Here is a 9,534-nt window from a genome sequence, read left to right as displayed (position 1 = left end):
ACATAGATTTCTAGAAACCTGGGCAAGATTGACTTTGGTTGAGAAAACTTTCTTGCTACAGAACGTAAGGTGATTCAAAAGGGAGGATGTGCTAAAATAGTATCTGCTAACAGTGGCAGAAAAAACATGGATAGAAATCGTTCTTCTTGCTGATGAAAAAAGCCCAGTCATGGCTCCCCTGAGCAGGGCTGTGATTAAATTAACTGCGCTCCTGAGAGAGGCTGAGATAAAACAGTGAGAATAGGAAATGGAAGTTGTATCACCCTGAACCTTTCATTCACTAGATTTCAGACACCCCTCCATCTACGGAGATAGGATATTGGATAAATCCTGTGGGATGGTGTTAATGACTAGACAATTCATTTGAACCCTCTTACATGAGAAAAAAAAAGGTGAAAAAGAACAAGAAATCATACAAGCAGATTTCCCATAAAGCATGATTCATCAAAAAAAAAAAACAAAAAACAATTAAAAAGTATGAACAAAGCTTGAAATACAATGGCAACAAGGAGCAATGTGACCAAAGTGAGACAGTCTTGGAGGTCACCCCCACAGAGGAATGAAACAAAGAGTGCCTGCCCCCGGAAAGGAAAGGAGCAATGCGCAACAGGGATAACACCATCCGGACACAGAGGCAGAACTGTGGACAGACAACAGTAACACGAGCAGAAAGGCCATCGGGGCAGCAGAGCCACAGGAGCCAGCGTTGAAACACCATAGGTGTTTGTCGTTCAAATATTAAAGTGAAAAGGCGAAAAAAAGTCAAAGAGTTGGAGGACAGTTATTTGGTCAATGAAAGTGCCCCTGACTGCTCCTTCAACCCCTTCATGCTCATTGAAGGAGGTCGGCTTTTCAGTGCTTTTCACCCTGCACAGATGAAATGTTCTTTTTGTCCCAAGGAAACGTACAGGGTAGCAAGAGAAAGACGGGAAGGGGACCACACCTGAGAACTGATTTGGAACAAATCTTGGACAACTTGAAAAGACATAAAGGTTTTGATTTGGATGTCTCAGTGAGATGCCAGCTTAAGATGCCAGTTCTGTATAATACATTTCCTCATTTTCTTATTCCGCTCATGAATTGATGGGCACTTGGGTGGGTTCTACATCTTTGCCGTTGTGAACTGGGATGCAATAAACTTATGAATGCAGGGGTCTTTTTGATAAAATGGCTTTTCTTTGGGGATTAATGGATCAAATGATAGGTCCGCTTATAATTCTTTGAGAAATCTCCATACTGTCGCTGATAGGGGTTGTACTAGTTTGCAGTCCCACCTAACCAAGAGGCACATGAGTACAGAGAGGGAAGTTAAGTCGTGGGAAATCAGTCACGGGGCAGAGGGGAGAAAGGGAGGGACCAAAAACCCTAACGAGAACGATAAACACTACCCGGTGACAGGAGCATTTATAGCCCCGATTCAAGCCAAACAAGAGAAACATTTGTACTTCCTTAATATTTTGAAATAAAAGAATTTCTTGATTATCATGATTCTGTGGGAAAACCATTTCAGAGTTGTTTTTGTGAATCATTGGGAACATGACAATTCATTAATATTAAATCTTGTACTCACTAGACTATAGGGGAAAGAGAGAAAACCCTAATGCTCAACTACCCTGTCGACAAAGCATATTTAAAACTTTGACGCTCATACCATACAGCATATATAATTCATACACAAGCTCAAGCCCTGTGAGAAACCAGAGACAGTGGGGAATGGGAAGTAACAACGGCGACCCGGGAACACATTTTCTCATTCTGAGGTGGCTTGTCGCCTGCCATTCACGCTAAGAGCAGATGGTAAAAAGACAGCAAGGGTGGGAGTGGCTGGCACCTCCCAGACTGCCAGGCTGCGTCTGGGCTCTTGATAAATATTAATTAAATGAATTGAATCCTTTGAAGAGCATTGGCCATGCTGCCAATGATGACAAGCCGTCTTTGTTTTAAGTATTATCCTCATGTTAGCATGACGGGGAAACTTTGATCTGTTTTTGTAAAGACTAAATGAGCTACACAGATAACCCAACAGAGGTGAAACTCAAAGGTCTAGCTGTCATATAGATTCCTCCTTTAAAATGTATTATTAAAATCACATTCCAGTGATATTTTGATTAGCAATTCATCTAGAAATAAACAATTCTTTAGCAAGATCAGTCTGTGTGTTACAGAGACTAGGAGAGCTTCAGGATTTTTCACTGCTTGGCCTGGGTACAGTGGACCAGGAGAAAAAGTGGCAGTTTGAATCCATTCATGAACGGGTTTGTATTTGGGGGTTCACCATCCAGGTCCAGGTCTCCTACAAATTGTGAAAGTGTTATCTGAGCCCCCGAAATCTAAACCATTCAGAGAGATCTGTGTGCCTCTCTTTAGAAAAGAGGTTATAGTGTTACAGCCTAAATAATATAAAGGTGCCCAGGAGATTAATCATTTCCCTAGCAGGAGTGCCTAACCTTTTTTCTTCTCCACTGCACTTCGGAAAAAGAGTTGTCTTGGGCCATACGTTGAATACACAAACACTAATGATTGTTGATAAGGAAAAATAAATGATACTTTTATTTACTTTTCGTGGTATCTGACACCACAGATAAGCAAAATAGTCCTCACAAAATTACTCTGTGGCCCACAAACCACTGTTGGACACTCCTGCAGGGATGAAGGTTGAGGAACTATTAAAAGCTCCCAGTGTTCAGGTCTGGAACAGTGGCTCACACCTGTAATCCCAGCACTGTGGGAGGCTGAGGCAGGTGGATTGCTTGAGCTCACGAGTTTAAGACCATCCTGAGCAAGCATGAGACCCTGTCTCTACTAAAAAGTAGAAAATCTAGCTGGGCCTGGTGGAAGGTGATTGTGGTCTCAGATGCAAGAAAGGTTGAGGCAAGAGGATCTCTTGAACCCGGGAGTTTGAGATTGCTGTGAGCTAGGCTGATGCCACAACACTACCGAGGAGTGTGAGACTCTGTCTCAAAAAAAAAAAAAAAAAAAAAATCCAGGTGTTCAACAGCATCTCTATGTCAAGTTATCTTAATTATGCTTTATAGAAGAGATGCCTAAAGTTAACGAGTCATGGAATATATCGCCTTGGTTATACCAAAGTACCAGTAAAGTCTGCCAACCTCACAGCTTGTGGGTTCAAATGAGGATTCATTAATATTAATGTCCAAATTCCACAGGCTCGATCATAATGGCAAGACATCATTTTCCCTCCTCATGTGCAATGCCTGAAAACATTGGCCAGTTATTTCTAGTAGTTTTCATATGCTGTCTCATAAGTTCTCAGTTTCTTTTACACCAGCCTTCTTGTTAATGCACATTGCCAGGCGATTTCCTGGGGGAGGCACCTGGTCACTGGCAACGTTCCAGGATTTTTTACAAGGACATTTCTAGGCACCAAAGTTACCATATGGGAATGATGTCTCTCTCCCTCTGTACACCCAATTATTGCACTTCAAAGCAGCACAATTGGTGCCTGAGAACCCTCAGGAAAACAGCTGTCACTAGTTTGCATTTGTCATGGCTAGCCCTGGAAAGATGAAGAACATTCTGGTTTCCTCACTTACCTTTAGGAATATTGCTTCTTCAGAGAAGCATTTCCTCATTTCTAAAGTGTTAGGATTCCTGTCCTTATTATGGTCACAGTTCTCTGTATATCTAACTTTGCACTTGTCATTTTATTTCTAATATTTGTCTGTCTTCCTCCTCTAAACTTTTTATTTGTAGGGGCAGAAACATTACATGTCTTGGAGCACATATATCTCATCTCAGTGTTTCTGAACAGGGCTATTGTGCTGCGCAAGTCTGGTGGGCACCATGTGATTCTCCAGTGCTGGAGAAAGCCCTAAATTCTCAACATTAATAAAACATTGCAGTTGCTTAAGAAATTCTGAATGACTAAAACCTATTAGGCATTTCTAGGTCTCGTCTACCACTTAAAATCCTTGCACAAAACCTCTGCATTCCACTCAATCCCAAAATATAATACGATACAGTCTAACCTCATCCCTTTTGTGCTCGGGAAACTGATGATGATGCACGTGCTATTCTGAAGAGGATGGGATTTTGTCAACCAAGTTCAAATGCCGATGCAGGAAAGAAATATGGTAAAGATGCAAATAGCAATAAAATTTAGGAGTTTGAGGTGAGGAAGCAACAAGGGGAAATTCTAAAGTTACTCACTGAGCACCAACTCTACAAGTCTTGTTACAGATGCAGGGAACACATTGATGAAAAGACTGAAGGGAAATGATAAATAAATGACAAATGAGACTAGTAAGATTAACATTTAGACACTAAGTGTTGTGGAAATGCAGTAGAGCCACAGGATAAAATGTGAGACAGGCATATGTCTATTTACTACAATTTGCTCAGGGACCAACCACTCCAGATAATGAGTGAACATATAAAGATTTTGAGAAAAGCATTGAAGGAAAGGAAACAGAATTCTGAGGCAAATCAGGTGTGTTAGTGAGTAAAGGGTTTTAAGGTTATGTGGTGACTTCAAGAAAATGGGTGAGAAAAGTATGCAAATGGGATTTAGGACCCTGTGACATTGATTGATACACATTCATTTATGGATATTTGCACTTTACGGACAGTAGAGAACTGATGCTTCCTGCACTCTGCTGAGCATGTTACATTGAACCATTTCCACAGTCTCTTGAGGCATGCAGCACTATCACCCTATTTGACGTATGATGATCCTCAGGACAGAAAAATTAATAGATGTTCCCAAGGTCAACACAATCAACACTGTTTAAATCCAAGAAGGCTAGTTACAGAATTTGTGATTTCACCAGGTACATATATATGATTTTGATGACTTTACAATTTTGATGTTATGTGAAGATATTTAGACAAATAGGAAAAATATGTATTTTAACACATATTTGAATATTTGAACTGTTTGAAGCCTACCATTTCCCCCCATAATGTCAAGTGTATTACAGGTTATTCATTGAAAAAATATTAATATATTTTTGTTCTTTCTTGTTTTGTGCTGTGTAAATGAAATATTTGTGTAAGAAATACAAATCAAAGAGCACAATCAGTGCAATGATATATACTATTCTCACAGTTGTTGGAATAATTTGGCATCATAAAATACTAGAATTAGATGTGGTAGTTGATGACAACAATGTCACCTAAATAATTGGTGAAGTTTACTTTGAGTGAATAAATAATAACTTATGTGTTTTTTATCAGCTATGACTTTAGTGTTAGTCAAGTAATGTTCTCTGGGTGAGAGAAGAAACAATACAAAATACACTTTAAGGTTTTGTACATCTATTCTATTATATTGGGTTCTAAATATGATTTATGGAAATAATCTTAAAGTATTAATAAAAGCAGTATTAGAGAAAACCATAAAAAAGAATATTAAAAATAGACTCAGCCTATGGTAATAGACCACAGAAGATGGTTCATAATGTAATACAAAAATAATTTGTCAGTTGTTCTGGACACTTCTTGAAATTCTTCCCTTGGGCAATGCTGACATTAAAATATCAACATTGTTATTCATGGAAATATCCAAGACAATGAGTAAATAGATAAACAGAATCAAATTACTTCACAGAATATTTACATTAATTTTATTTATTAAAAATCCGCTTATTAGTATACACTCACACTTCATAGCTCAGTGAATGAATAATTGGTCCCCAAACTGCTATTTTTCTTAAAGGTTTTTTAAAAGTCTCTCACCAATTCTGTTTATCCAAACTTCCCAGGAACAAGCGCCCCACCTACCCATCTGTTGCTGGCACACTTTCTGTTATGTACAAATCACCCTGACTTCACCCCCAATCACACAAAATTACATTAGTGGGAATAATGGATTTAACAGGTATGCATTATAATAGCTCAAAAAACACTGGCTTAGGCAAATCATAACTGGAGGAGAATTTTATAGCTAAAAGCAACTCTGAATGTTCCAGTGGGCAGTGCCAAGCAGAAACATGGGAACTGACAGATGGTAAATATATTCTCACCAACAGACAATTGCAATTCCCATGGCCAGCCAATCCCTATGTCATACAGTTCCCAGGACAAATAGACTTTATTTTACATCTAATACTCAGCAAATATATGTAATTATCTTCAATAAACAAATGTTTTGCTATTAGAAGATATTTTGGTAGGTATAACCAAAATCTGGATGCTTATTAAAAATTTTAGGACTCAGGGCGGCGCCTGTGGCTCAAGGAGTAGGGCACCGGTCCCATATGCCAGAGGTGGCGGGTTCAACGCTAGCCCCGGCCAAAACCCAAAAAAACAACAACAACAAAAAAATTTAGGACTCTGAAAAATCTATTTGATCATGTACATTGTGTTATATTAGTTTTGAATTTTGTAGGGATTACAAAATACCCATTTGATGTATTCTGAGTCTTCTAAAAAGAATATTTTCTCATAATGAAAACTAAAATGGAAATCAATCAAAAATATTTTTCAAAGTTGTAAGTTTTAATGGGAATTAGAATTAGGTAAACAATTAAAAACATTTAAGAGGTAGTTGTTGTATCTGCTTTTTGCCATATGCAATCGATGTTTAGAAAAAATTTAGAGTTTCTTTAGATTAGTATGGATTCAATTAGTTAAAATAGGTGTTACTGTCCTTTGTTTGACTATTTCTATGTTATAGAGATAGAATTTTGTATCCAACCATAATAAATATCATTGCATACTCACCTAGAAAAATATGGTCCTTGGCTGGTCTTCAAATATATAACAAGTTAGTAATGCTCACAGTGATGTCTGGTTCAATATAAAACTATTTATCAGTTTTAACTTTACGATTACATGGAATTCAACATTTTAGAGTATGTAACAATCCCTCTAAAAATAGGGACATATCCAAAGGAAGTTGATTCACCCTGTGCCCAGAGTTATGACAGGTCACGTTGAAAAGCATCTATTCCTCCACAATGACAGGATTTCCTATGACAATTTTTTTTTCTTCATTCACTCTGAGAATAGGACTGAGACGTTTTGCCAGATAAAATCTTGCTGAGGCTTGGATGCTAATAGTTTTAAATCGTTAATTTACATTGAGCTCTGGCTCTGCCAGCTTCAAAAATAAGACCAAGTACGAAGCCAGATGACCTTAAATAACTCCAGGAACGAGCGTTCACGTGTGCATTAATAATCTGCTTGCGACATGGCCCTATGCAGTGCCAAAGTAGATCACACAGAACAGATTACAGACACGGCTTCTTCAACATGTCTATGACATTTTCTTTTCTTTTTCGTTTATTAATCCAATAATTTCCAAATTTCCACATTATTGTTTTCTACCCCAGTTGTAGTATAAGTTCAATAAAGGTTAACTGGGGTTTAATTTTCTTACTTTATCTGTTCGTTTGGGGGAGTAATATGCCACCCAGAATTTTAATGTATTAAAACAACTATTTAACTCCTAATTCATCTGGCTGCAACATGGGCTGGACCTAGAGAGTTCCTCTTCCAAAGGTCTCAACTAATCTCACTCATTCACCAGCTATCATCTAGAGACTGACCAAGGCTGGCTGGTCTGCAATGATTCTACTGCTTGTCCCAGGAGAGAGCTGGGACAAGAAGTAGAATCATTAGACTGGGTCTTCATTAGACGGTCTTCAGCGAGCAGGCTAGTCTGTGCTTACTCGTGTAGTGGTTGCAGAGTTGCATAAGCAGCAAGAAAGGACAAGCCCCAGTGCATAGCCATTTTCTAAGTCTCTGCTTGTTTGCTATCCTCTCACTGGCTAAGGGTCGAGCCCAGCAACATAGTGGATATTTGCTCAGAATTACTGGGTAAAGCAGCAAGGAGAGGGGTTATTTGTGGCTGTTTTTTGCAATCTATCACACTTATTAATTATGGTCAGATTAACATACGGAACTGAGTACTGACTGAATAGAAGACAAAGCCAAAAGCCTTAGTTTTCTATTGATCAAAAATTTAATTTACACATTTACCATTGACTAGCATTGATTGAGCTTTTACTGTAAGTGATATATCAGCATTTTACCTACATTACTTCATTTGCCTTGGGAAACAAGTGTCAACTAAGTGTGGTTTTCATGATGTGGACTTAAAGGCAGACTGCTCATGTTCAGTCCTAGGTAGCCAAATAGTCTGAAGACATATTTTCTTTGTCCTCAATACTAAGATTTTTTTTTTTTTTTTATTGTTGGGGATTCATTGAGGGTACACAGAACCAGGTTACACTGATTGCTTTTGTTAGATAAGGACCCTCTTATATTTGTGTATCACCCTCAAAGGGTGTGTCACACTCCTTGATCCCCTCTACCTTCCTTTTCTCAGCTCTCCCCATCCCCCATCCCCCACTGTGTACTAGGACCTTAATCGTCCTTATGTGAGAATTGAGTACATATATGCTTCTCCATTCTTGTGACGCTTTACTAAGAATAATGTGTTCTGCTTCTATCCCGGTTAATACAAAGGATGTAAAGTCTCCATCTTTTATTGTGGCTGAACAGTATTTCATGGTATACATATATCACAGCTTGTTAATCCATTCCTGGGTTGGTGGGCATTTAGGCTGTTTCCGATTTTGGCGATTGTAAATTGAGCTGCGATAAATAGTCTAGTGCAAGTGTCCCATGGTAAAAGGATATTTTCTCTTCTGGGTAAATGCCCAGCAATGGGATTGCAGGATTGAATAGGAGGTCTAGCTTGAGTTCTTTGAGGGTTCTTCATACTTCCTTCCAAAAAGGTTGTATTAGTTCTCAGTCCCACCAGCAGTGTTAAAATGTTCCCTTCTCTCTATATCCATGCCAGCATCTGCACTTTTGAGGGTTTGTGATGAGATGAATAGAATCTTCTCTAAAGAAGACAGACGAATGGCTAACAAACATGAAAAAAATGCTCATCATCCCTAATTATTAGATAAATGCAAATCAAAACCACCCTGAGATACCAACTAACTCTAGGGAGAATGGTCCTCATCATATAGTAAGATCTTAACTTTTTTTCTGTGGTGGTCTTGTTCACTTCCTTAAAGCTGTTGTTTCTATCAAATAATATATTGACCTTTTGCTATAAAAAATAAACAAATAGAGCAAAAATAAATACAGAGGAATATTCTGAAAATTAATATATATCAAATCATTGGTCATGGAAGCCAAAAATTTCTGTTAAATTACATGTCTTGATAGGTATGTTAAAATAGATCTTATATTTATGCATTGAGTGATAGCAGAATTCTAAATTGTGTACCTGACATTAAGGAATTTTGTCTTCTATTGCTTCTACATGTTTCCATACCAAAATATCTTTTTACTTGGCTGGCGCACATCTGAATATGTCACCTTCCTTATTATTTAGCTCCTGTGAGTTCTCACCATCCATCCTTAGCATTGCAAGCCTGCCTCTTCCATCCTGACCACCACACTCACACCACTGTCCTTGAACTAGGTGATACACTAGTGTTGATTTTAGGGATTTATGTTCATTAATTTATAGAGGGCTGCTGATCCTCCTGGATGAATGGCTTGAGCTGATGTGACACTAGGGCACCAACATACCCAAATGTTTTCACAGGC

This window comes from Nycticebus coucang, chromosome 11 (assembly GCF_027406575.1).
Source record: "Nycticebus coucang isolate mNycCou1 chromosome 11, mNycCou1.pri, whole genome shotgun sequence".
Taxonomy (NCBI): domain Eukaryota; kingdom Metazoa; phylum Chordata; class Mammalia; order Primates; family Lorisidae; genus Nycticebus; species Nycticebus coucang.
The sequence above is the reverse complement of the archived record's forward strand: the minus strand, read 5'-3'. Positions refer to the sequence as shown.